The sequence below is a fragment of the Homarus americanus genome, unplaced genomic scaffold (assembly GCF_018991925.1).
Source record: "Homarus americanus isolate GMGI-L3 unplaced genomic scaffold, GMGI_Hamer_2.0 scaffold34921, whole genome shotgun sequence".
In the NCBI taxonomy this organism is placed as follows: domain Eukaryota; kingdom Metazoa; phylum Arthropoda; class Malacostraca; order Decapoda; family Nephropidae; genus Homarus; species Homarus americanus.
The window spans coordinates 622400-644904 of NW_024741901.1; the positions used below are offsets into that span (position 1 = coordinate 622400).

General features: G+C 40.7%; 1 protein-coding gene across 1 annotated transcript in view; it reads left to right on the forward strand.

The window, feature by feature from the left end:
• The window catches only part of LOC121876390 (furin-like protease 2), an 85272-nt gene that overhangs the window by 15740 nt on the left and 47027 nt on the right, over positions 1–22505 (forward strand). The window lies entirely within an intron of this gene.

Sequence of the window (22505 nt, forward strand, 5' to 3'; positions counted from 1 at the left end):
TACATTATTTATATTCCCTGCCTAAAAAGTGACGGATAGAGAAATTGATTGTCTTTTAATTAACCAACTGTGATTATCCGAGTCCCAAATTGACCAACTTGTCGTATAAATGTGTAGGTCGTTAATCATTTCAGAGCGGGGGTGGCGGTGGGGGGAGGATAGGGAGAGGGATGAGGGGAGCGGGATGGGGTGTGGGAATGATGAGGGGAAGGGGAGAGGGATGGGAAGATGGGAAGGGGAATAGGTGATGTCATTGCTGGGGGTCCTGATCCTCACCACCACCACCCTCCTCCACCTTGATGGAGGAGGGTGAATCTCCCAGTGGGTGTATCAGGGTGGAGGTAATCCCACAGACCCGCGAGGAGGTGGAGAGCCTCACCTCGCCGGCACACAGGAGCCTCACCAGGATGGCTCTGGGCAGAAGTTTTTTCTTTAAGCGGGGATCTTTACAACTGGGAGGCACCCCAGCGTTGTTTTTGGAGCGGCCCCCCTCTCTTACCTTCTCGTCCTGTGGCCGGGGGGGGCGTATACGTGTCGCTGTCGGGTCAGGGAGAGGAGGTGGATGGTTGACCTGTGGAGGAGATGATGGTGGTGTGTGCCCTGGGGGTGTCCTGTAGATATAACTGTGGACCATATGACGTAGAAAGAAGGGGTAATAGAGGACACACACACACACAAACACACACACACCACACACACACACACACACACACACACACACACACACACACACACACACACACACTAAGAGATATATTTATATATTTCCACCATAAACCCAGACACATCCCTAAAACCGGTAGAAAAGATCCTCCAGAGTCAACTGTTAGACACACATGGTCATAACGACAAGCCCCTAGGGTCGCTCCCAAAGGCCTCCACCACTCTGTTGATGATGTGTGTGTGTGCTCACTTACCTTTTTTGTAGGAGGCACTCTAGTCGTGAGTTGGCACTGTGGAGCACCGTCAGAGTGTGTGTGTGTGGGGGGGGGGTATGTAGAGTTGAGAGAGAGAGAGTATGTATAGGTTGAGAGGGACGAAAGGTGAGAAGAGAGTATGGCGAGTGGGAGGATGAGTGGGATGGAGAGGGAGTCAGTAGAGTAGTAAAAGGGAGAGGGAATCTATTGAATGGGAGGGGTGAAGTGATGGGAGAGGAAGTCTGACGAGTAGAAAAGTGAGAGGAAGGGAGAGGGAGGTAAGGGAGTGGGGTGGTCAACATAGGGGTGAGGGAGAGGGGTAGACACAGGGGGTGAGAGGGTTGAGGGTGGTCACTAGGAAGCTGTCACCCTCCACTGTGAATGTTTCATGTCCACGGGATGGTAGAGACTCTGTGGTGTGGTCCTCGGTGTTCCTGCCCCGCCCCCCCCCCCCCCCCCACCCACTTCTCTTTGGTCTTCTCTCCCTGTTGGTTGCTCCTGCTGTACTGTTGCTGTTTGTGAATTTGTCATCGGTATTTGCTATCGCTGTGTTTTCTCTTGCTTTTGCTGTTCGGAATTTTGCTGTTGTTCTATTTTTAGCTGTTACTGCCTCTGCTGTTCCCTTTAGCAGCTTCTGGTGCTGCTGATTCCTAGTTTAAGAATGGAGGAAACTACAGCAGGTCTATCGGCCCATACTAGGCGGCCCCGTTTACACCCAACCTCTATCGCTCATATATCCGTCCAATAAATCTTTAAAGCTACCCAGTGTGTTAGAGTTAATGATAAAGTTCGGTAATTTCTTCCACTCATAAACTACTCGATGTTCAAACCAAAGTTTACCTATCTCGCGCCAAAATCTAAATTTGTCCAATTTTAAACAATTGTTAGGGGGTTCGCTTCTGGTTAAATAGTTTGAGTACCTTTGTAATACCAGCTTTGGTTAACCCAGACTTCCATTTATACAACATCCCTACCATAACTATACAAGCACTACTACAACATCACTATTACAATTATACAACCACCACTACAACATCAGTGCTATAATTATACAACCACCTCAACAACATCACTACCATAATTATATAACCACCACTACAACATCACTACCATAATTATAACATTATGACATCATTACCCTAATTATACAACCACCTCAACAACATCACTACCATAACTAGACAACCACCACTACAACATCACTACCACACTTATATAACCACAGTTACAACATCACTACCACACTTATATAACCACCGGTACAACATCACTACTACATTTACCTGTATATAACCACCGTTATAACATCACTACCACACTTATATAACCACCGGTACAACATCACTACCACACTTATATAACCACCGATACATCACTACCACACTTATATAACCACCACTACAACATCACTACCACACTTATATAACCACCGCTACAACATCACTACCACACTTATATAACCACCGCTACAACATCACTACCACACTTATATAACCACCGGTACAACATCACTACCATAAATAGACAACCACCACTACAACATCACTACCACACTTATATAACCACCACTACAACATCACTACCACACTTATATAACCACCGCTACAACATCACTACCACACTTATATAACCACCGGTACAACATCACTACCATAATTAGACAACCACCACTACAACATCACTACCAAACTTATATAACCACCGGTACAACATCACTACCATAATTAGACAACCACCACTACAACATCACTATAGACAACCACCACTACAACATCACTACCACACTTATATAACCACCACTACAACATCACTACCACACTTATATAACCACCGCTACAACATCACTACCACACTTATATAACCACCGGTACAACATCACTACCATAATTAGACAACCACCACTACAACATCACTACCAAACTTATATAACCACCGGTACAACATCACTACCATAATTAGACAACCACCACTACAACATCACTACCACACTTATATAACCACCGGTACAACATCACTACCACACTTATATAACCAACGGTACAACATCACTATTACAATTATACAACCACCACTACAACATCAGTGCTATAATTATACAACCACCTCAACAACATCACTACCATAATTATATAACCACCACTACAACATCACTACCATAATTAAAACATTATGACATCATTACCCTAATTATACAACCACCTCAACAACATCACTACCATAACTAGACAACCACCACTACAACATTACTACCACACTTATATAACCACCGTTACAACATCACTACGACAATTAAGCAACCACCTGTACAACATCACTACTATATTTACCTGTATATAACCACCGTTATAACATCACTACCACACTTATATAACCACCGGTACAACATCACTACCACACTTATATAACCACCGCTACAACATCACTACCACACTTATATAACCACCGCTACAACATCACTACCACACTTATATAACCACCGTTACAACATCACTACCACACTTATATAACCACCGGTACAACATCACTACCACACTTATATAACCACCAGTACAACATCACTACCACACTTATATAACCACCGGTACAACATCACTACTAATTTTATATATATAACTATTACCTCGGTGCCAACATCACTACTACACTTATATAACCACCACTACAACATCACTACCACACTTATATAACCACCACTACAACATCACTACCACACTTATATAACCACCACTACAACATCACTACCACTCTTATATAACCACCACTACAACATCACTACCACACTTATATAACCACCGCTACAACATCACTACCACACTTATATAACCACCGGTACAACATCACTACCACACTTATATAACCACCACTACAACATCACCACCACACTTATATAACCACCACTATAACATCACTACCACACTTATATAACCACCGGTACAACATCACTACCACACTTATATAACCACCACTACAACATCACTACCACACTATATATAACCACAACGGTACAACATCACTACCACACTTATATAACCACCGTACAACATCACTACCACACTTATATAACCATACAACACACTTATATAACCACCGGTACAACATCACTACCACACTTATATAACCACCACTACCATCACTACCACACTTATATAACCACCACTACAACATCACTACCACACTTATATAACCACCGGTACAACATCACTACCACACTTATATAACCACCGGTACAACATCACTACCACACTTATATAACCTACAACATACACCACACTTATATAACCACCGGTACAACATCACTACACACTTATATAACCACCGGTACAACATCACTACCACACTTATATAACCACCGGTACAACATCACTACCACACTTATATAACCACCACTACAACATCACTACCACTCTTATATTACCACCACTACAACATCACTACCACACTTATATAACCACCGGTACAACATCACTACCACACTTATGTAACCACCACTACAACATCACTACCACTCTTATATAACCACCGGTACAACATCACTACCACACTTATATAACCACCGGTACACATCACGACCACACTTATATAACCACCGCTACAACATCACTACCACACTTATATAACCACCGCTACAACATCACTACCACACTTATATAACCACCGGTTCAACATCACTCCCACACTTATATAACCACCAGTACAAGTTTGTTTAGATGTTCCTGTAGTCAGATTTAATTACACGTCCTATTTTAGTGTCATCAGCAAATTTACTTATGTTGCTGTCTACGCCGATATCTATGTCGTTTATGTATATAATAAATAATAGTGGTCCAAGTACTGAGCCTTGGGGAACTCCACTAGTGACGTTGCTCCAATCGGATTTAGTGCCGTTAATGCTCACTCGCTGTTTCCTGTCCGGTAACTACGCCCTAATCCATTGTAGAATTTCTCCCTTAATGCCATGCGCCTCCACTTTTCTTATTAGTCTTTCGTGGGTGACTCTGTCGAAGGCTTTGCTAAAGTCGAGATATACCACATCATAATTGTGCCCCTCGTCCACTGATTCGAAAACAGATGAAAAGAATGCTAATAGATTAGTTAGACATGAACGTCCGCTTGTTAAGCCATGTTGGGAATCATTGATTAACTTGTGCTACTCCAGGTGATTTCGAATAGAGTTTGAAATGATTGCTTCCGGTAATTTGCCGACAATTGATATAAGACTGGTTGGACGGTAGTTAGAGGATAGTGATCTATCTCCCTTCATGAAAATCGGTATTACATTCGCTATCCTCCCGGATTCTTGTACTTCACCCGTTTTCAGGGACATGTTAAACAACTTTGCTAAGGGCATACTAAGCTCTTCCTTACATTCCTTTAATACTCTGGCAAATATCTCAATGGGACCTGGTGACTTATTAGGCTTTAGTTTGTCTATTTGCTTACAATCATCGCTACTAGTCACTACTATCTCGCTTAATTTATTTTCTTCACTGTCTCTGTATAGAGTCGGTACCTCGGGTATCATGAATAAATTTTCGGTGGTGAAAACTGTTGAAAAATATGATTCAGATTATTGCTCATTTCTCCGTCGTTATCATTTAGCTCGCCGGTATATGACTGTATTGGTCCAATTTTTCTCGTGTTTTAGTTTGATACATTTGATAGAATCCCTTGGGGTTTGACTTCGCCTCCCTTGCTACCTTTGGTTCATTAATTCTCTTAGCTTTTCTTATCTCGGTCTTAACCCTACCGGCCAATACTTTATAGTAACAATCTCGGAGGTAAACTTCACCAGCATTTGTTATCCAACCTATAGCTTTCCTTTGTCCAATAATATTCTTTAAATAATTATTTATCCACTTAGGGTCATTGTTGTTTGATCTGAGTTTTCTGTATGGTATGTTCTGCCTTTGTGCATTAAGTAACTCATTATTTAAATTGTTGTGGAACTCGTTAACCTCAGATCTCGTGATCAGGTCATCCTCAACCGTCAGGTCTCCAGGTAAGGTGAGGTCGCCCTCTGTGGGTACATTGTGTGAGGTCATGTAATTCATCCCCAAGCGTGATACCCCTTCTCTCAGCTGCCTCTTAAAACTATCAAAGTTTGCCCTTCTGAAATCTGGGACTTCAGTGGAATTTTCCTTGCTGCTGCTCTGAAATTCTAATTTAAATCTTATTTCTTTGTGATCGCTGTTAGTAAGTTAGTTCCCTACCTCGACATTACTAATGAGGTTTTCTCTGTTTAACAGAACTATGTTGGCTTAGGAAACAATCCTGGATTGTTTCAAGAAAATCCCATGATTCTGAGTTACCCGTAAGGTCAATCCAGTCTATTTGGCTAAAATTAAAGTCGCCTACTATACAGACTATGGAAGCCCTGCGCAATTCATCCCAAATAAATCGCTCATTAATTCTATCAAGATTAGGAGGTCTATATATTATTCCTGTGATTAATTTTTCCCTACCATCGATTAATTCTATCCAAATTATTTCTGTATTCCGCTCAGTTTTTATTTCCTTATTTATATTACATTTCAGATTATCCCTGACATAGATTGCTACTCCGCCGCCTTTCCTAATCTGGCTATCGGTATGGAATAATTTGTAACCTGCAATTTGGTATTCGACAGATAACTCACGTGAGTCTAGGATTATACATGTTTCGGTGAATGCTATTATATCAATTTTTTCAGTACATACCAACGCCCTGATATCATCCATTTTGTTTCTCATACTTCTACTGTTTGCGTAGTAGACATTTAAGTTAGTCGTGTTCGGAGTCCTATCTTTGTCGGGTTTAGGTTTTAACTCCCTGCCTAATTTAGTTTTGTCATCATTCCTAGCAATATTTCCCTGTAACCTTTCACTTTGTTTTCCCGCTCCCACTGCAGTCTCCTCCACCCCCGTGCTCATATGCTCTTCTAGCAGTTTAAAGACTTCGACATCTTTTGAACTACCCTCTCGAGAGAGCCAGCTAATGTTGCCACCCCATCCCTAGACAGATGCACCCCATCCCTAGCATAAAGTTCCCTTCTGCATTAAAGTTGTCCCAGTTGTCAATGAATGGGACTTGCAATATCTATCAAGACGGCCGTTGATACCAACTGCCCTTGACAACCATTCATTGCCAACTCTCCTTCTAGGCAGGACACTACATAATTATTATGTAGTCGAGAAAGCTGACAAGACAGTGAATGGCGGAGGAAGTTTTCAAATTGCCAAACTGCTGAGGATCTATGCGCCTGCAATATCAGCATAAGCCCAGTCAAACACGAAACTTTCACAGATTAAGTTGGATACTGGGGTGATTGCAGTGGGTCATAGCTCATTTAAGGATTGTGGGCTGGTTGACTTGGGCACTGGTGACACATATGAGGTCTTCCAGTCAGCTGGGCATCTTGCTTGACTGTGTGTGTGTGTGTAATAATAATAATAATAATAATTAACGGTTTATTAAGATAACATGGAAGCCCGAAGGCTGAAAATATACAATGAACAGAGGTGATAGGTTACATATGGTGGAAATGGGGAATGGGTCACTTGATTGACAAAAGCTTTCAATACAAAATATAAGAAACAAAGAGTCAACATATAGATTAACTATAGATCTGGTAATGTTTGAGCTGGACTTGTAAACATTCTTGTGACCTGATGTTGGCGCCAACTGTCTGGATGGCCGTTGCGTCATACCTGGGTGTTAATCCAGTACCTCACTACAGCTGCAGATGCACCATGTGGTCGGGGTAGGTCCTCCAGCTCAAACAGGGTGTTGGAGAAGGTTTTTGTTCCCCATGTGATGAAGTTAGGAATTCATAGTAGGGCGTCTCCATTTCTCTCCTGGTGTAGTTCGGAGTCTTTATTTGCTTCTCATCCAGTGGTGGTGGTGGGGAGTGTACGGTGGACAGGGTGTGTCTGGTCCGGTCATCATTCACCGCTAAGCACTGATTGTCGCTCTAACTGTTAAAGCGACAATCAGTTAGAGTCTAACAGTTGTTTCTTTCTTTCGAGATGAAATTGTCACTCTTGTATATCACGTGTGGGTTGATGGTCAATCTTTGCACTGTACTGTTGGTGGGAGGATGTTGATAAATCCAGATGGGGAGGAGGAAAGGGAGTGCCCGACAAACCAGGCTGGCAGCTGTCTCCATAGTCAAGAGACCACGGGCAGTTGTTTTAGCTGCTGTACACACACAGGCCAGAAGTAAGTGTGTGTGTGTTTAATAATAATGATGATGATGATGATGATGATAATAATAATGATCGGTTTATTGAAAAGGTTCAACAGCCGAAGGCTGAAAATATGCGTTGGATAGAAATGACTTACAAAGACATGGGGTAAGTGGGTCGCTTCACAAAAGCTTTCATTACTAAAAGGAGAAGAAACTCGTTCGTACATGTTGACAAAAAGGACCTCACGTGATCATGTAGACACAGGGTGATGTGGTGTTCACGCGGTGTAGTAACCGATGAACGAAAAAAGTTTCAGAAAAAAATCACAATTTTGGTTAGGAAAAAAAATCACAAAAAAGACGCATTTTATTTCACTATCATTAACAGTTGAAGTAATAAAACAAAAAATATTTTAAGTCGCTTATTAACTGACAATACATGACTTGTACACATTGATAACAATTTATATATGATGGCATTTCACGTACAGGTATGTTTGGTTAGGTATGTTTTAGCAGGTATTAGCCCACCCGGGCACAGGTCACTAACCCAAATCGGGGCCTGGGGGCGAAAATGTAATAATAATAATAATAATAATAATAATAATAATAATAATAATAATAATAATAATAATAATAATAAATATTCATAGCAAATAAAAATTTTAATAAAAAATACACAATTAAAAATAACATAATAAAATTGTAATGATAACAATAAAAACATTGTAATAATAATAAATAATAAAGAACCGCAAAAAAATCAAAAGTGAGAAACAATACAGTATATATACAGTATATTTTGTGTTGTCAATAGTAAGAGAAACAATTGAGACCCTGCAATTGTGTATAAATGAGGCAAAAAGTCAGATCAGCAACCTGGGACTTGGTCACAATTTTCGTGATGCCATATAGCAGCAGGGTCTACCATTAGACAACACACTATGCTTCCAATATCTTCCCAGGCGGTTAGGTTAGGTTTTTCTGTGCCTTTTTTCTGTGACTTTTTTTCTTGCATTTGTAGTGGAACAAGCTTAGCAACTTTGTAGTAAGTGCTGGAACGCTGGAAAGTTTCAAAAGGAGGCTAGATAGATTCATGGATGATAGAGAGTGGTAGTAACTCTCGACAGGAGCTGCCATGCACAGGTCAACCGGCCTATTGCAGACTCCTTATTTTCTTATGTTCTTATGAATCTCCCTCACGTGGTCATGGAGACACCGAGTGATGTGGGGTGGAGTCACAGTACCCCACTCTCTGTTAAGTGGTGTTGTGTTATCTTATGGTCAGGTGTAAAGCCGACCCACGGCTGTTCCCAGGGTGGACTGATTAACGCCGCCTGGTCAGATGATGATGGTCGGTTCCCAGGGATGCTTATCTCCGGGTGTGGACCTCACTGCTGGGTCACGGGTCTCGCTAGTCCTGTCTAGTGTAGTGCTGAATTCACTGGCTTAAACACTGTTCAGCATTGTTCACTGTGTGTGTGTGTGTGTGTGTGTGAATATTAATAATAATAATAATAATAATAATAATAATAATAATAATAATAATAAACGGTTTATTAATAGAGTTGCAGCCGGTGGCTGAAAATATACACTTACATTTAATTTAGACATAATGTGTGTGTGTGTGTGTTGTGTAGTGGTAACTTTCTTTCTGTCACGGTAAATGATGGGTAACACTTTATCTGTCCAAGTTTACAACTCGACAAACTTTAGTGATTGTACATAATTTCACTCATTAACAATTAAAGCTATAAAAAGTAAAAGACATTTCCATAGAAGTTATTTAATGAATTATATACACGGCGCGACTGACTGAAGGTTAACTCAGGGAAGTAAAACATGCACTGAGCACCCTGCCTAACAGACTGTCGAGGTATGTGTGTTCGTAAAGTCGGGTATATAAGTGAATCATATACTGACCAATCAAATAGGCTTCAAATCGGTCACGTCATGTAATTCAATGGTTCTTATTGGTTTATCAGGGGCTAATGCCAATCAAAGGGGGTTTCGTAAAATTATTTTTCTTGGAATCTTATGCTCTATGTGTATAGTTGAATTTCAACATTTTAATAAAATACTGTATACCCTGTAGTATAAGCAGTGCCAGCGCAAACGATCAACAGCGCCTGGTAGTTCTTATTCCGAAGTGAAATGATTATACAAGTAACGCCAGACGAACGTTCGCCCTCTTTCTGCCAACACTGACATTCTTTTCTGGTTGGAGTGTCCGTTTTTAAGTCTTAATCAGTAAGAAATACAAGACTGCAGAGTCATGTTATTTTTTATCTGACCTGGCGACACACACACACACACACACACACACCCACTTTGACTTAGGCACGGTGAGTGCTCAAGTATCAGCCCAGATAATGAGTATATTGAATGATTAGCAGAGTCAATACGAAAGGCGGAACTCATCACCTGGGTAAACACAGAGGGCCTCCAGGGTACCACGCCATGCTGTGGCACGCGCCCAACCCCAGCCATTCTTTGCCACTTACTGGTGCCTCGAGTGACTGTGTTCATACGCTCTTATCTTCCCTGTCGAGAGTGAAGAAGCCTCTGGCCCTCAGTGTGGGTTCCAGCTAGGCCTGCTACTCACCTGCTATGACGAGGCGTGAGGAATGTTTGTTTTCGTAACTTATAGGGACGTATAAATCCTGTAATCTATGACATTGGTGCACTTGTATATTGAATCAATTTATATGTATTCAGTATTGATCCCATGTTGAGTGTTTTTTTTATGGCTTTATAAGTACACGAATCTTACAGTCTATGACAGTTGGCGTTAGACTATTAAGATGTGAGGTTGGATTCTACTATAAGTGTTTAATGATGCTTCTGCGTTGTATTGTTTGGATGTGGTATTGATTTATAGTGGTACTGGGTTATAATGCCGCCATTATACTGGTTTATAGTGGGGGGTTTTCGGGGATTATCCCACCCGGTCACAGATCACTGGCCCACATCGGGGCCTGGGGGGCGAAAATGTGATAATAATAATAATAATAATAATAATAATAATAATAATAATAATAATAATAATAATAATAATAATAATAATAATAATAATAATAATAATAATAATAATACATAGTAAATAAAATTTATAATAAAAATACAAAATTAAAAATAAAATAATAATAATTCATAGTAAATAAAAATTTTAATAAAAAATTAAAAATTCGAGAAAAATAAATAAATATGACAACAATATTAATAATAACAACATTAATGATAATAAAGAAGCATAAAGAAATACAAAAATGAAGAAATACAAAAATGAAAAGTGAGAAACGATATATGTATGTTGTGTTGTCAAGGTAGGAGAAACAATTGAGACCCTGCAATTGTGTGTAAATGAGGCAGAAAGTCAGATCAGCAACCTGGTACTTGGTCACAATTTTTGTGATGTCATATGGCAGCAGGGTCTGCAATTAAAACACATTAAGCTTTCAATATTTTTGTAGGAGGTAGTACCTCCCTGTTTGGTAGCTTCCTACTACTACTATTGGTGAGGCTATGGTGTTTCTTTATGGCATTTTCTCTAGTTGTCGAGGCCAGGACACACACACACACACAACCAGTCTCCCTCCTTACCTACGAGCTCCCTTTCCAACTGACTTAGTAGAAGAATTTGAAGTAGCATAACGCCTGGACAAACTGAAGTTAAAGTGTTCCACCACCCCCATTGACTTACCAATGAAACCCTACAAAGAGTTCTTCCCTAAACTAGCTAAACCCCTCTGCTCTATCATCAATGCTTCGCTCAGCCAGGCAAGATGCCCAGCTGACTGGAAGACCTCATGTGTGTCACCAGTGCCCAAGTAAACCAGCCCACAATCCTAAAATGAACTACGATCCATTGCAATTACCCCAGTACCTATCTTAATCTGTGAAAGTTTCGTGTTTGACTAGGCTTATGCTGATATTGCAGGCACCATGGATCCTCAGCAGGTGGCAATATGAAAACTTCCTCCGCCATTCACTGTCTTGTCAGCTTTCTCGACTACATATGCCGCCATCTGGAAAAACGAAAAACGTCTGTGGCTGTCGTCTTCATTGACTTCACCAAAACATTTGACCTAGTAGACCACAATTTATTTCATAAAAAACTATCGATCTCGGGTTCGAAGAAGTCTTGTACCATGGCTTACAGACTTCCTCAGTGACCGACGCCAAGCCGTTCGCTTGCGAGGGGCTGTCTCCACTTTTCAGTCACTCACTTGTAACGTCCCCCAAGGCACCAAGATGGGACCGCCCTGCTTCCTCATGCTTAACAATGATGCCCTAAGAGAAACCTCTGTTCGCTGGAAACCTGTCGACGACTTCACCATTGGGATCAGTGTCAACAACTCGGCTCCAGACTAGACCGCCCTCCAGGATCTATTGAAAAGTCTCCAAAATTGAGCCACCAACAACCACGTTACCATCAACCATACCCAGACCATGGTTATGCACATCAACCTCTCCTCCGACGCTGTCCTAGCTCCTTCCATTACTCTAGGCCCCAACACACTCCAGGTTGTAGACTCCAATAAGCTCATCGGCGTCAATATAGATAACTTACTAAATTGGCAAACACACGGTACTGAAGTTGTCAAATTCTCCAGTTTCCGTCTCCACCGACTCAAGTCCCACGGAGTTGCTGCGCTCGAGCTCCTCAGTGGTTACTCAACATTCATGCTTCCCAAACTCACCTATGCCTCCCATGCCTAGTCTTACTCCCTAAATGACACGCAACGTAAACTCCTAAAGAAAGTGCAATAAGAGAGCATGCAGGATTATTTCCTCCCCTTCCTACTCTACATATAAAGAAGCGATCAACACACTGACCCTCTAGGCTCTCTCTGACCATCAACACGACCTCATCTGCAAATTTGGTGAGAAGCTTCTGCACCATCCTCGACACCGGCTCCTACTACCATCCTAGGTCCCTCGACCGCGAATTGCTGTTCGACACCACAACTGCATACAGCCCATATGAGCACGTACTGATCGCTGTAAGAACAGCCCAGTCTCAATCATTGTAAAACCTATCAGTAACCTGTAATCGACCAATGTGTTCACTCCCAGTCAATATTACATTTTTTGCACTGTCACTATGTTGAAATGCCCTGTATTATGCCCTTCTCCCCACATATTGATTGTATTTCATATTTGTATCACGTGTTACTTGTATATTATTTGTCAATCAAGGGACCCATTCCCCAATTTTGCAACTGAATATTTTCAGCCTTCCGGCTGCCGCGTTCTTCCAATAAACCGTTAATTATTATTAATTTTTTTATTGCATGTGAAAATAATTTAAATGAACACATATCTACACTTCGTTGGTAGAAGATAGAGAGGAGATATTTCACCAGGCCACAGTTGTCACCTTCAACAGGGTCTCTGTTGCAGCTGTGGCCACCCAGGCTATCTACCTACACCAGGTGTATGGTGTATGACTGTAAGGGAGGAAGGTAGCGAAAGAAGAAATGAAAATGAAGAGAGCGAGGAGAAATGAATGGTCAAAATTGGTGCGTCATCAAATGCAGGGTTAAAAGTAGTAGGGTATATAAAATAGACATAACTAAAAATTATATTTATTTATACTGAAGTATACATAAAAATATATAAATATATAAGAGTTCAGTCGTTGCAGGTGTCGTATACAAGGTTAGGTCCTGTGAGGTAGAACCCAGCTCTGGGGTTTCCGTTTTCTCAAGATTATCTGAGGAAGGCAAAGCCTGTGGACAGTCGGGAGGGCTTGATTTCTCAACCTCGAATCCTAGTGAGGTAGAACCCAGCTCTGCGTTTTCCACTTTCCGTTCGTCAATGGAGGATGACAAGTCCTCCAGAGATGTGACCAACGTTTCTATTATAACCTCGATTTCCGGCCGCCATGGTTCATCCTTATCCATCATTTCCGTACATAGCGTCTTTACATCTGACGGCCAGTCTATTATAAGGTGATCATCTTTCAATTGTTCAAAAACTTGAAAAATTGCATAACCTAAGGAATAGATGTCACCCTCTGGAGAACAGGGCTTGCCGGCTAGGACCTCGGGGGCGTAGTGAGGGAATAAGGTGTGGTCCTTACACTCAAAGTTTATGCAGTCTCCATTATATTTTGCTAGACCAAAATCTATTAAGTTGGCTTTAATGGATCCGTCATCCAGCATTTCGATCAGAACATTATCTTATTTAAAGTCGTTGTGGACCACTCCTCTGTCGTGGACCTCTCCCAGACTGGAGGCTATTGCTATGAAAATTTTTAACCAGGTAGCGACTGTGTACTGTTCGTTGTCAAGCAGCATATCTAAAGTTTTTCCCTTACAAAAAGACATAATTATGGCTGGGAAATCTGCGCAAGATGCCATCACGACTGGAGCTCCACCAGCGCCATCGAGACGCTCCATGAGACAAGTTTCTTTAATAAAAGTCCACTGCAGGGACGACTCAGCACCAAGCTTAAGACAAACCGGTTGGTTGTTGAGGTTAGCGAGGAAAACTGTTCCACAGGCTCCAGAACCAAGTACTTTCTTTATCTGTAGTCCAGTCAGAAACTTGTCGAGGGGAAGATCGTCTTCGGCACAGTAGTATGACTTGGAGGATGCTGAGGGCAGGTTATTTTTTATTATATCCTTTATTTCGCTGCAGGATATATTTCCTGGACCCCTGTCTTCGAAGTCTTCCCACAGACTTACGTCGGCTTCGAAACTCTCGCAAGTCATTTTCTCATATTATTTTGTCAAGTCTTGGCCGGTACCTTCACAACTTTCATTCATAAGGCTGAGAAAAATGTAGTAAGAGGTCCTGATGATAGTCGTCTTACCTAATGCTGTAATAGTGACTACTCACAACTCTGATAGTAATGATATATTTTATAATTTTAGTAGTGATGTTGTACTGGTGGTTATATAAGTGTGGTAGTGATGTTGTACTGGTCGTTGTTTACTTGTTGTAGTGATGGTTATATAAGTGTGGTAGTGATGTTGTAACGGTGGTTATATAAGTGTGGTAGTGATGTTGTAACGGTGGTTATATAAGTGTGGTAGTGATGTTGTAACGGTGGTTATATAAGTGTGGTAGTGATGTTGTACTGGTCGTTGTTTACTTGTTGTAGTGATGGTTATATAAGTGTGGTAGTGATGTTGTAGTGGTGGTTATATAAGTGTGGTAGTGATGTTGTACCGGTGGTTATATAAGTGTGGTAGTGATGTTGTAGTGGTGGTTATATAAGTGTGGTGGTGATGTTGTAGTGGTGGTTATATACGTGTGGTAGTGATGTTGTACCGGTGGTTATATAAGTGTGGTAGTGATGTTGTAGCGGTGGTTATATAAGTGTGGTAGTGATGTTGTAGTGGTGGTTATATAAGAGTGGTAGTGATGTTGTAGTGGTGGTTATATAAGTGTGGTAGTGATGTTGTAGTGGTGGTTATATAAGTGTGGTAGTGATGTTGTAGTGGTGGTTATATAAAGTGTGGTAGTGATGTTGTAGTGGTGTTATATAAGTGTGGTAGTGATGTTGTAGTGGTGGTTATATAAGTGTGGTAGTGATGTTGTAGTGGTGGTTGTTAAATGGTAGTGATGTTGTACCGGTGGTTATATAAGTGTGGTAGTGATGTTGTAACGGTGGTTGTTAGTGATGTTGTACCGGTGGTTATATAAGTGTGGTAGTGATGTTGTAGCGGTGGTTATATAAGTGTGGTAGTGATGTTGTAGTGGTGGTTATATAAGTGTGGTAGTGATGTTGTAGCGGTGGTTATATAAGTGTGGTAGTGATGTTGTAGCGGTGGTTATATAAGTGTGGTAGTGATGTTGTAGCGGTGGTTATATAATAAGTGGTGTGTAGTGATGTTGTAGTGGTGGTTGTCTAATTAATGGTAGTGATGTTGTACCGGTGGTTATATAAGTGTGGTAGTGATGTTGTAGTGGTGGTTGTCTAATTATGGTAGTGATGTTGTACCGGTGGTTATATAAGTGTGGTAGTGATGTTGTAGCGGTGGTTATATAAGTGTGGTAGTGATGTTGTAGTGGTGGTTATATAAGTGTGGTAGTGATGTTGTAGTGGTGGTTGTCTATTTATGGTAGTGATGTTGTGGTGGTTATATAAGTGTGGTAGTGATGTTGTAGCGGTGGTTATATAAGTGTGGTAGTGATGTTGTACCGGTGGTTATATAAGTGTGGTAGTGATGTTATAACGGTGGTTATATACAGGTAAATGTAGTAGTGATGTTGTACCGGTGGTTATATAAGTGTGGTAGTGATGTTGTAACTGTGGTTATATAAGTGTGGTAGTGATGTTGTAGTGGTGGTTGTCTAGTTATGGTAGTGATGTTGTTGAGGTGGTTGTATAATTAGGGTAATGATGTCATAATGTTATAATTATGGTAGTGATGTTGTAGTGGTGGTTATATAATTATGGTAGTGATGTTGTTGAGGTGGTTGTATAATTATAGCACTGATGTTGTAGTGGTGGTTGTATAATTGTAATAGTGATGTTGTAGTAGTGCTTGTATAGTTATGGTAGGGATGTTGTACCGGTGGTTATATAAGTGTGGTAGTGATGTTGGTGGTTATATATGTGGTAGTGATGTTGTGGGTGGTTATATATGTGGTAGTGATGTTGTCCGGTAGTTATAGTTAGTGATGTTATAACGGTGGTTTAAGTGTGTAGTGATGTTGTAGTGGTGGTTGTCTGTTATGGTTTTTGTTGAGGTGGTTGTATAATTAGGGTATGATGTTGTTGGGTGGTTGTATAATTAGGGTAATGATGTCATAATGTTATATATGGTAGTGATGTTGTAGTGGTGGTTATATAAAATTGGTAGTGATAACAGTGGTTATATATGTTAGTGATGTTGTAGTGGTGGTTGTCTAGTTATGGTAATGATGTTGTTGGTGGTTATAATTAGGTAATGATGTCATAATGTTATATGGTAGTGATGTTGTAGTGGTGGTTATATGGTGGTAGTGATGTTATTGGTGGTTATATATGGTAGTGATGTTGTACCGGTGGTTATATAAGTGTGTAGTGATGTTGTACGGTAGTTATATAAGTGTGGAGGTTGTCGGTGTTATATAAGTGTGGGATGTTAACGGTGTAAGAATGTAGTGATGTTGGTGGTTTATTTGTTTGTTGTAGCGGTGGTTATATAAGTGTGGTAGTGATGTAACGGTGGTTATATAAGTGTAGGATGTTGTGTGGTGGTTGTCTAGTTATGGTAATGATGTTGTGAGGTGGTTGTATAATTAGGTAATGATGTTTTATTTATGGTAGTGATGTTGTAGTGGTGGTTATATAGGTGGTAGTGATGTTGTATGGTGGTTATATAAGTGTGGTAGTGTGTACCGGTGGTTATATAAGTGTGGTAGTGATGTTGTACCGGTGGTTATATAAGTGTGGTAGTGATGTTGTAGTGGTGGTTATATAAGGTGGTAGTGATGTTGTATTGGTGTTATATAAGTGTGGTAGTGATGTTGTACCGGTGGTTATAGTTTGGTAGTGATGTTGTACCGGTGGTTATATAAGTGTGGTAGTGATGTTGTAACGGTGGTTATATAAGTGTGGTAGTGATGTTGTACCGGTGGTTATATAAGTGTGGTAGTGATGTTGTAACGGTGGTTATATAGTGTGGTCGTGATGTTGTAACGGTGGTTATATAAGTGTTGTAGTGATGTTGTAGCGGTGGTTATATAAGTGTGGTAGTGATGTTGTAGTGGTGGTTATATAAGTTTGGTAGTGATGTTGTACCGGTGGTTATATAAGTGTGGTAGTGATGTAACGGTGGTTATATAATTATGGTAGTGATGTAGCGGTGGTTATATAAGTGTGGTAGCGATATTTGTAGCGGTGGTTATATAAGTGTGGTAGTGATGTTGTACTGGTGGTTATATAAGTGTGGTAGTGATGTTGTACGGTGGTTATATAAGTGTGGTAGTGATGTTGTACCGGTGGTTATATAAGTGTGGTAGCGTGTGTGTAGCTGTGGTTATATAAGTGTGGTAGTGATGTTGTACCGGTGGTTATATAAATTAATGGTAGTGATGTTGTGGTGGTTATATAAGTGTGGTAGTGATGTTGGCGGTGGTTATATAAGTGTGGTAGTGATGTTGTATCGGTGGTTATATAAGTGTGGTAGTGATGTTGTAGCGGTGGTTATATAAGTGTGGTAGTGATGTGGCAGTGGTTTATATAAGTGTGGTAGTGATGTTGTAGCGGTGGTTATATAAGTGTGGTAGTGATGTTGTACCGGTGGTTATAAGTGTGGTAGTGATGTTATAACGGTGGTTTATATACAGGTAAATGTAGTAGTGATGTTGTACCGTTGGTTGCTTAATTGTTGTAGTGATGTTGTAGCGGTGGTTATATAAGTGTGGTAGTGATGTTGTGGTGGTTATATATGGTAGTGATGTTGTAGTGGTGGTTGTCTAGTTATGGTAGTGATGTTGTTGAGGTGGTTGTATAATTAGGGTAATGATGTCATAATGTTATAATTATGGTAGTGATGTTGTAGTGGTGGTTATATAATTATTGTTAGTGATGTTGTTGAGGTGGTTGTATAATTATAGCACTGATGTTGTAGTGGTGGTTGTATAATTGTAATAGTGATGTTGTAGTAGTGCTTGTATAGTATGGTAGGGATGTTGTATAAATGGAAGTCTGGGTTAACCAAAGCTGGTATAACAAGGTACTCAAACTATTTAACCAAGCGGACCCTAACAATTGTGTAAAATTGGACAAATTTAGATTTGGCGCGAGATAGGTAAACTTTGGTTTGAACATCGAGTAGTTTATGAGTGGAAGAAATTACCGAACTTTATCATTAACTCTAACACGCTGGGTAGCTTTAAAGATTTATTGGACGGATATATGAGCGATAGAGGTTGGGTGAACAGGGCCGCCTAGTATGGGCCGATAGACCTGCTTGTAGTTTCCTCCATTCTTAAACTAGGTTCCATTCACGCGGGAGCGATAGCGTTGTACATTTGCAGTACATTTAAATCGATCCTCGGTCACTGTAGAGATTGAAACGCAATACCTCATGGAAATGGACGAGGAATCCCACACTGTGACGTCACTAGTTCCTGTTCCATACACTTGCTCTCCTCACCGAGACATCAGATATTCTTGCCACAGCTGTGCATTCTAAATATAAGAAATGTGGCCAACAAAACAACTTTTATTTTATACAGCATTTATCTGCAGTGTTCTTAGAAACTTAGCAACTGTTTCATCAGTTCCTCGGTATATCCCAACAAAATACCATATTTTTGTAATTCATTTATATTATATATTTAGAATCCTAGTATTATATTTTCAGGTAATTCAGTAGGCATCAATCTTTATGTTTCATTTTACTAGATCCATACATTTCTGACATTTGTTCTAAAATGAAAGTTCGTGGTCTCAATGCACTTATTATTTATCTATGGTTCCTATTATTTCCTGTGTTATAGTATAACTTACCTCATACTTATGTACAAGTCGTTGCTTTGGGCAAATATTTCTCTCTGTTCCTCAGTGTTCCACAGATCCTCCCCAACCAAGGCGAGAACATGTGCGAATTGTTGTCTGCTTAGCCGAAAATATTCTTGGAATTTTTCTTTATCCAAACAGCTCTTTCACCAAAGTATTGTAGGCTCCAAATTTGTTTCGATTCAGCAGCAATTTATGCGCCCACCATCTATGTCTCCTTGACCGTTTTCCTGTGCATTACGCATGATCTTATACAAAACCAGGAAAATCTTCCTGTTCATCTAAATAGCGTCTTCACTTCGATGCGCTGTTAGCCATCTTTCTGTCCTGTTCTCGCGAACAGAATATACATCTGCCAAATGGAAACGGGGTGTCCGTTTTCAAGGGCAATTTCTAAACGCATATATAGCATCCTAGCTTCATGTTCTTATGTGTAATTATGGTAGTGATATTGTAGTGATAGTGATTCCATAGGAGGAGTGGAGATGTGATAAATATAATTGTACTAATGTTTATTAGGGAGATAGTCTATATTAGTGTTACACACACACACACACACACACACACACACACACACACACACACACACACACACACACACATCCTTGACCACGAAGGGTCAAGACGTACCTGCGCTCCTCTCCGGAGCAGCCGGATCAACGATAAGGTTGGCCCATACCAACCCCTCCCCTGAACCACTTCTCCCCACCGGAGTATCAACAGGAGTTCTCGGCAGAAGTTACAATTTCATTTGGGAAAGGAATGGAACCAGTGTTAAACAGAGGTGAACAATGGTGTAGCAGTGCGAGTCAGTGAGAACAACTCAACAGTAAAGTCGTATTCAAGATGCCTTCACACAGTGAGGGTCCCAGGTACCCAGTGATAACGGCCGTGAGACCCAACAACCAGCGATGTGTTAATCCGTCTACGATAGGAAGGCCTGGGGCCACACCTCCTCATAACACCATCTGTGAGGTTACTACACCACGTCAAGTCCTCATAACACCATCTGTGAGGAATTACCACACGTGATGCCCTCATAACACCATCTGTGAGGAGTTACTACACCACGTCAGGTCCCTCATAACACCATCTGTGAGAATTACTACCACGTGAGGTCCTCATAACACCATCTGTGAGAATTACTACACCACGTCAGGCATCATAACACACCATCTGTGTGGAATTACTACACCGCTTCAGGTCCTCATAACACCATCTGTGAGGGAATTCGTACACCACGTGATGCCCCTCATAACACCATCTGTGAGGGTTACTACACCACGTGAGGCCCTCGTAACACCATCTATGAGGACTACTACACCACATCAGGTCCTCCTAACACCATCTGGGAGAGAGTTACTACCTACGTGTTTTGCTGTTCAACACCTACATTAATCTGAATGTTCACTGTATGTTCCTTTACCTTTCTCTAATGAAGGCAGCACATTAAACCACCAATGTATGTAATAAGTCATTTATGTCAATGTATATTTTTTTCAGCCTTCGGGCTGAAGAACTTTCAATAAACCGTTAATTATTATTATTATTATTATTATTATTATTATTATTACACACACACACATGATATAGAGCAGCAAGTCCATTTATGGCACCAAATCTCGCTATGATGTTGAAACCTAGAGTACTATTCCAACGATATCCTGGCAATTGGGCCTGAGATACTGCCTGGTGGAGGTGAGAATGATAAACACACAACTGCCATACTGCAGACCACCTCAATTTCACGATGATTTTCTTGTCAACCTTAATATTACACTTTCTCCTTAAATTTATTCTTCGTGTTGATTAATATGACCGTATCACTCCTTCTTACTAGTCCAGCAATACGTATTTAAGATCTTATGCTTTAAAAACACAATAATAAATTGAGACTGGACAACAGCTCACATAGTTACCTTAAACATGCAGCAAATAAACACTTTACGTTTAAGTCCAGCATCAGTATATAGTCAGTGTCAATACCAGTCCCAGCGTTCCCCACCCACAGAAACACCCCTCGGACCTACAGTGTATACCCAATATAAACCTAAACAGAGACAGACCAGGTATTCAGGGCGACACTTCTTGCTAAACCAGGCATTCGTAGATATGTAAATAGGAGGTTGAAGTTACTGGGGAATATATGCAAATCTTCGGAACTCTCTAAGTTGCGATACTCCTCCTCCTCTCTGAACCCTCTCCTCCTCGTTCAGCCCCTCCTTTACCTCCTTCATCAACCCCCCTTCCTTCTCCCCTTCAGCCCCTCCTCCTCTTCCTCCTTTCCTCTTTCAGCTCCTCCTTTTCTCAGCTACCTACTTCTCCTCCCTCAACCCCCACCTACCATCTTCCTTAGACCCCCCCTACGAGGACACAATAAAGTTAATATAATCAAACTCAGGTTTATAAAAAGTATTGAAAAATAATCTCCATTTTAGTTGACATTTTACCTGTGCACTATTTTACCTGTACACTATTTTACCTGTACACTATTTTACCTGTGCACTATTTTACCTGTACACTATTTTACCTGTACACTATTTACCTGTGCACTATTTTACCTGTACACTATTTTACCTGTACACTATTTTACCTACACTATTTTACCTACACTATTTACCTGTACACTATTTTACCTGTACACTATTTTACCTGTACATTATTTTACCTGTACACTATTTTACCTGTACACTATTCTACCAGAGGGTTTTAACACGAGGAATCTCTTATTGGGAGGCCATCAATATTTCACCACAGGTTAAATGTTACCAAACCGTTGTTACCATTACTTACTGATCAAGCTGGCTGAAGAAAATTTAGCCCATGTTGTCTGGATGCAACGACCTGTACCACACACACACACACACACACACACACACACACACACACACACACACACACATCTGTGAAGGAATTACTACACCACGTAGAGTCCCCATAACACCATCTGTG